This window comes from Octopus sinensis, linkage group LG2 (assembly GCF_006345805.1).
Source record: "Octopus sinensis linkage group LG2, ASM634580v1, whole genome shotgun sequence".
NCBI classification, from domain to species: domain Eukaryota; kingdom Metazoa; phylum Mollusca; class Cephalopoda; order Octopoda; family Octopodidae; genus Octopus; species Octopus sinensis.
Genome location: NC_042998.1, coordinates 56,914,745 through 56,922,244, shown reverse-complemented (window position 1 = coordinate 56,922,244; position 7,500 = coordinate 56,914,745). Strand labels below are relative to the sequence as shown.

At 37.5% G+C, this 7,500-nt stretch overlaps 1 protein-coding gene across 3 annotated transcripts in view; it reads left to right on the top strand.

Annotated features, from left to right (window-relative positions):
• Positions 1 to 7,500, top strand: part of LOC115231256 — a 145,475-nt gene that overhangs the window by 11,787 nt on the left and 126,188 nt on the right. The gene's annotated exons all lie outside the window — the stretch shown is intronic.

The following is a 7,500-nucleotide window of genomic DNA, read 5'->3' as shown; positions in this document are numbered from 1 at the left end:
TATATATAGATATATACAACGGACTTCTTTCAGTTTCCGTCTACCAAATCCACTCACAAGGCTTTGGTCGGCACGAGGCTGTAGTAGAAGACACTTGCCCAAGGTGCCACGCAGTGAGACTGAACCCGGAACCATGTGGTTGGTAAGCAAGCTACTTACCACACATTCACTCTTACGCCTACATATTAAAATATCTTTACCTTGTGATTTAGTTTCAATATTTCGGAAATAAAAATCCCTTGCCAAGACAACAGAAGACAAGTTAGCTGTGTGTGCACAGATGAAAATAATAATGCACTTATTCTTCAGATGCTAACACAGGAAAAATTAATGCAGAACGTGTATGCTCTTAGATGATGTAGTTAACTTAATCAGGATTGCGTTTTTAATTCTTTTTTTTTTTTTTGTATTTCCCATAATTCGTTCAGTGTCTTTCATGATATTCCTGTTATGACTTCTCTACAGGTGATTTTAAGGAGATAGAATTTGCATAAATGCGTTCTTCAAAGCGAATGTGCAGTTGCGAATGATGCTACAGATATAACAACCACTAAATTTATTACAGTGGATATGGTATACTATAATTGACCTGTAAGTATATGTCAAGCTGGCTGATGGGAAAGTTGGCTAACGTATAAACATTGTTGCTGCCACAGAAGTCTTTTTTCTCAGAGAGGTACCTAAGCTGTATATTCAGCCCTAGTATACACTTGGTGGAATGCATCAATTGTTCTTTAATTAAAGCGTAGTAGTGTTATTGGAGGGATGATTCCTGTTGAAAGTTTATTTTATCAAGCCAGTGTCTCGAAAAGGATACTAGTAGGCCGTTATCCATTTTAACCCTTTAAAATAATTTGCTGCTAGTGATCCTATCGCGTGCTTAACCTGCATCTATAGTGAACAAGTAATATTTCACTTTTTCGGTATGATACTATGATTCTTATACGAAAGGCTGATCCATATTGTATGATCAGTTCTACAGGCAGCTTTTCTGTTGAATTTAGTATTAAAAGATTCCTTCTCCGTAATTTACAATAAGATATCGAGTAAAAAGAAATCCAGTGTCGAGCGGGCGGGATGCTCCATTTCAAAGTTCATGAAGTTGTAAAATTTTGAAAATTTAAGAATTAAAGAAGTTATCCCAATTAAGAAATTAAATCCATCCATTAACGACAGACATGAACTGAGTTTTGTTGATTAACTGATTCAAGATTGTCATTTTGTACAATTTACGCGTGTGTGTGTGTGTGTGTGTGTGTGTGTGTGGTTGTGTATCAGTGAGTGAGTGAGTGCAGTACGCTATCCTAAAGATAACTCTTGTGGTGCGACGTGGGCTTTTATATATAAAGATTATTTTGCAATTGTTTCTTCTTTTCTGGGGGGTTGGAGTGTTTGGGTAAATGGTAAGATTTATACCAAGCTGTAGAGCATATGGCAGAAGAATTGTTGGCAATTATTTATCTAGGTGATTCTTTATTGACTGGAAACATCGTTGTTGTTATTGCTTAGCTCTAACTGAACAGAGCCCTAGTGAAACCTTGCTACCTAAGATCATCCGCCTTTTTGTTTATAGGGGACTACACACGCTATAACAGATCCCTTCTTTATATTAGTCATGTACACACACGCACACATACACATACACACATGTATATATATATATATATATAGTAAAAACTACGTTATAGGCATGTATAAGATAAAATCTTATATAAAACACAAGAAACAATAATAAAAACGGAGAAGAGATGTTAAAAGTTCAAAGTAAAATTTGAAATCCACATACGACCGTTTCAAAGGGCAATACAAATATGTAAGAAAAAACATTAGTTATATTAATATCTAAATATATCCGTTGGCCAGATTAGTTTATAGTTTTCTGCACAGATAGACTCGAAAATACATTGACTTGTTTTTCTTTCTCTTATTTTTCCCTTTTTATAAGTTATTTGCAAATTTCCGTATTACCCTATTTGTTTTTCCTTCTAGATTTTTTTTTGCTAATACTTTTTTTATGTTTTCCTAAAATTTTTCTACACTGACGAGAATGGTGATACATAATTTTTATTATTATTATCATAATTAATGTTTTTTTTCTTACATATTTGTATTGCCCTTTGAAAGGGTCGTATGTGGATATTAAACTCTATTTTGAACTTTTAACATCTCTTCCCAATTTTTATTATTGTTTATAGGATTTTATATAAGATTTTATGTTATACATGCCTGTAACGAACTATTACTTGGTATTTTCGAATTTTAATAGTTTGCTCTAGCAGGCTATCTTTTTGAATATGATGAATATTTATTAGAAATATTTCCTCTTTTGGACTCCCCAAAAAGTTTGAATTGTTCTACTTGAACTTATTCTTTCTCACACTTATATATATATAATTTTTCTATCGTCTTGGCATAACAGCCTTCACCTTTTGTTTTTACTATTTTGTTTTCACTGTCCAGTTCTCACTGCCCTGTTCTTGTTACCACTTTCACCCTCCGCACAAAATTCCAAATTTTATTTAATTTGTTTTGCGGGAAGGACTGTTTCAACAAAGTCGCGTCTTGTCCTTGCCTTCGAAAAAGTGGAGTAGTTGAAACAAGGACAACTGAAGAATGGGGAATGTTCATTATGTTGTATGTCTCGTTTCTCTGTTTCTTCGTTGTTCGAAAAAAAGTTCGTTTCTATGATTTTGTTTTTAAAGTTTTCGTTTCTCATTGTGTTCAAGATTTTTTGATGTTCTGTACCCATATATGCATGTATGTTTACAAAAATATGTAGGTATGTACATATAAGTATGTATATATGCATATTTATGTTATGTTATATATATATATATATATATATATATATATATATATATATATATATATATATATATATATATATATATATATAATATAAATATATAGACGAGGTTTTGCGGAGTTAACTGTGGCGCCTATATCTACTGCAATTGTATAATAGCAGGTTTAGATTGGCGCCACAGTAAACACCGTGAAACAACACATTTCTATGCATAAGCACTCATTCTGCAACCCGAGATTCATGCGCTCCACTTCCCAAGTTGAATACATCTTTAATTCAGACGTTCATAAGATAAACTATATATATGTGTGTGTGTGTGTGTGTGTGTGTGTGTGTGTGTGTGTGTGTGTGTGTGTGTGTGTGCATGTATGTATATATGTATATATATATATAAACATAAAAAGACTAGCTGAGTATGCCGTCGTTTCCGGACAGCTTTTTGCAATAGAATGCTTTCATTTCATGTCTATTTTTATTCCATGTCAAGCCATGTTTTCGACGGATATGCGTCTTGATCAGGACAGATTTCTGTATTATATGAAGCAATTTATAATGTGTATATATATATACACACTAAGGTTTTGTATTTTCCATCTGGTGCATAGATGTAAAGACTTTTCTTAGCTCGCTGCTGATGCTTTGGAAGGGTCTTTCGACTCTGCCGCTCGAACAAAATTCCTTACACACGTGCATACATACACACTGACACACGCACGCACACGCACACACATACACATACACTCACACACACACACACCACACACACACACACACACACACAGACGCGCGCGCGCGAGAGAGAGAGAATTCACGCACACATGAGCATACACACAGTGTGAGCGATATACATACGCAAGGAAAACGTGAGAGAAAGTGTAATAAATATAGGGAGGGGGAAGTTTACAATGAGAAACGCGTAAATGACAGAGACAGACAAAAGGAGATATTTTCTGTTGCCGTCACAGATTTTAAAGTTTTAGAATTAAGTGAAAATTTTCCAATTTGGCATATCGATGTACATTTACATGCTAAATAACTTAGATAACTTAGATAACTTAGATATGTTTCGACCAAAGATTGGTCCAGGCCATGTCTAACTTAATAGCACCACCTGATAGGGTTATTCGAATCCTGTTTAAGTCAAGTTTTGTTTAGGTCAAGTTTTGTTCAAGTAGTGAGTTCTTGTTGGGTGAGTTGTATCAATTTTTGTTCAAGTAGTGAGTTCTTGTTGGGTGAGTTGTATCCAATTATGGGTGGCTTATCTGATATTCTTTGAAGGAATCTATCCAGACTCCGTTTAAAGTTGATGGGATCCTTTTCCTCTTTGATCTCCCTCGGGACAATGTTAAATAGGGCAGGGCCTGTTGAGGAAAAGAAATTATGTTGCAGTGTACATGTATGTTGTGGTCTTGAATTGGGCAGGGGACTTATGGCCCGTGGTCCAAGTCTTGGATGAACCTTGAAGCTAATGTTAAGGTCGTTTGGGCAAAGTTGGTAGTATATTCTCCACATCGTACAAATGATGTACCGCTCACGGCGACGCTGGAGGGAGTAAAGTTTCAAGGCTTTAAGGCGATCCCAATAATCGAGAGCAGCCATGTCTTCAATTCGTTTAGTGAGTGCCCTCTGGGGTGACTCAATTCTGGAGATGTTTTGCCTTGTATGGGGGGACCACAGTGGGCAGCAGTATTCAAGGTGTGGCCGTACAAAGGAGGAGAAAAGTGGTATGATGACACCTTGTTCTCTGGACCGGAAAGTTCTTAAGATCCAGTAACTCATCCTACGAGCTATATCGACCTTCTTGTTGATGTGTGCACTCCAACTGAAATCGTCATCAACAATTACACCCAGGTCTCTGGTATTGTTAGAGGCTGTGAGCGGTTCCCCTGAAGGAAGAGAGTATGGTTGTTTTAGTGAGGAATTTCTTCCAAAATGCATCAGCTCAAATTTTCCCTCATTCAGTTGCATTTTGTTTCTGTCTGCCCATTGACTCACAGCATATAGATCAGACTGGAGTTGAGTTCGGTCTGCTTCTTCATTGACAATTTGCTGGAGCTTAGTGTTATCAACAAATATTTTCACTTTGCAGTAATGTACGACACTGGAAAGGTCGTTTATGTAAATTATGAAGAGTAGCGGACCCAAAACAGTCCCCTGGGGAACACCGCTGGTGACTTTTGCTGGGCTTGAGTGGACTCCATCAACTACAACATGTTGTGTTCTATTCGCCAGGAAATACTTAATCCAGTGTATGATTTTGTAATATATTTATTCCAGAAACAATTTTAGAAAAATGCTAGAGAGATTTAAATTCTGATAATTTTTACTCAACCAGAAAGCAGGATTTGGAAGCAAGCATTTTGTGCGTGATAGCTGTCTATCACATTGAGAAAGTAAAAACATAACATCTACGAAGATGTAAACAAATTAAAAGCAATTACATATGTCAAGAGAGAGGGAAAATCAGCATGTGTGACAGATATACATACAGAGAGAGAGACAGACAGACAGACAGAGACAGAGAATGATATAGTGTGGTATACATATATATAGAGAAGGGAAAGGCGTAAAAGACAAAGAGAACATGATGGAGACAGAAAGAGAGTGACAGGTCTGTCGATCTAATGTTATTCCTCGTAAAAAAATTATATATTTTTCCGAGCAGCTGTAAAGGTAACTCAGTCGCGTTAACAAAGGGATGTGGGTTCGAGTTCCACGCGGATAGGAAAACCTTTTTTTCTGCAGGGGGCTTATATGCCCCTTTCTTAGACTATTTTCCTCAGTCATTGCACGGTGATCGCCATAAGCTTTAAGCTTATATAAATGCCATTTACACACACACACACACAACATACACACATATACGCATATACATATATGTATATATATATATATAATATATATATATATATATATATATATATATCACGTGATCACGGGACAAACCAGGCTTTTAGATGCTGTTACACACCACTGCTTACAATGCACTTTTGCATTGTTTTAGCCTTCAAATGATGCCACCCCGTTGGCTACGTGAGCAGGCCTACATTTTCCCTAACGTGAACTGAAGAGTTTTTGCTAAAGAACACAACGCGCCGCCCAGTCAGGGAATCGAACCCACGATCTAGTGATCGTGAATACAACAGCCTAACCACTAGGCCACATGTGTGTGTGTGTGTGTGTGTGCGTGTGTGTGTGTGTATGTGTGTGTGCATGGGCGTGTGCGTGGATGTGTGTGTATGTATATGTTTGTGTGTGTGCGTGCCCTTGTTTTTATACTTAAATACTAGTGGACAACAAATGTATGTATAATAATGCATAAATATACATGGCGGTGCGGTAAGGAATTTGCTTTCCAACCGCATGATTTTGTGTTCAGTCCCAATTTGTGACACTTTCGCAATATAAGTATTATTGTCTATGTGTGCATATTATTTTGACTTACATAAAATGTTTTTCTACTACTTATGAAACCAATCTATGCTTGAACACACACACACACACACACACACACACACACACACATTTATGTATGCATGTGTGCGGGCGCAGACTGCATGGCTGAATGAATATGCATATATCTATCTACGTTTGTGGTGAGAGAGAAAGAGAGAAAAATTGAGACCGAGAAAGAGCGTTTGTATATCTATATAGTACTTTACGTTTAAACAAGAAACCATAAATAGCCCGAAAAAAAAACCCAGAAGAAAATACATTCATCTATATTTCATCTATATATATATATATTCTTTTTAGAGGTGCAATGGCCCAGTGGTTAGGGGCAGCGGACTCGCGATTGGAGGATCGTGGTTTCGATTCCCAGACCGGGCGTTGTGTGTGTTTATTGAACGAAACACCTAAAATCTCCACGAGGCTCTAGCAGGGGGTGGCGGCAACCCCTGTTGTACCCTTTCGCCACAACTTTCTCTCATTCTCTCTTCTTGTTTCTTGAGTAACGCTGCGATAGACTGGCGTTCCGTCCAGCTGGGGGGAACACATACGCCACAGAAACCGGGAAAAACTGGTCCATGAGCCTGGCTAGACTTGACAAGGGCGACGTTTATCGTTATATATTCTTTTGCAATGTCAGAAAAGTAATGTCTTTCCAGATAATTTGAAAATTGTAGTGCTAACTTTATTTTAATGCCAGTCAGGGAATTTCTCTCTCTCTCTCTCTCTCTCTCTCTCTCTCTCTCCTCTCTCTCTTAGTCTGTCTCTTTCTATATCTATCTATCTCTCTATCTCTCTGCCCCTCTCTCACTCTCCCTGCCTCTCTCTCTCTTTACCTCTTACTCCTACCCCGCTGCCTATCGTACTTTTTATTTTATTTGTGTTCGTCATTCATGCTTTTGTTGTTGTCTTTGTTGTTGTGGTTGTTGTTGTAGATTTTGTTACTTATGAATAGACGCGACACCGTAAATGTAAAAGAGGCCGGCTTGGTGCGCTGTGTGGGCAGCAATGAAATTCAGCTCCTTTTCTCTCCTTTTTTTCTTATCTTTTAACCTTGATTTGTTCAAGCGTATCTGTGTCAACAGACGTCGAGAAGCAAAGCACACATACAAACTCACACATACAAACTCACACACAACACACACACACACACACACACACACACACACACATCAACGCGCGCAGTGGAGAAGTATTCAATGATCTGTGGACCGAAACTGAAAGACTTGAAGGGAGAGAGAGAG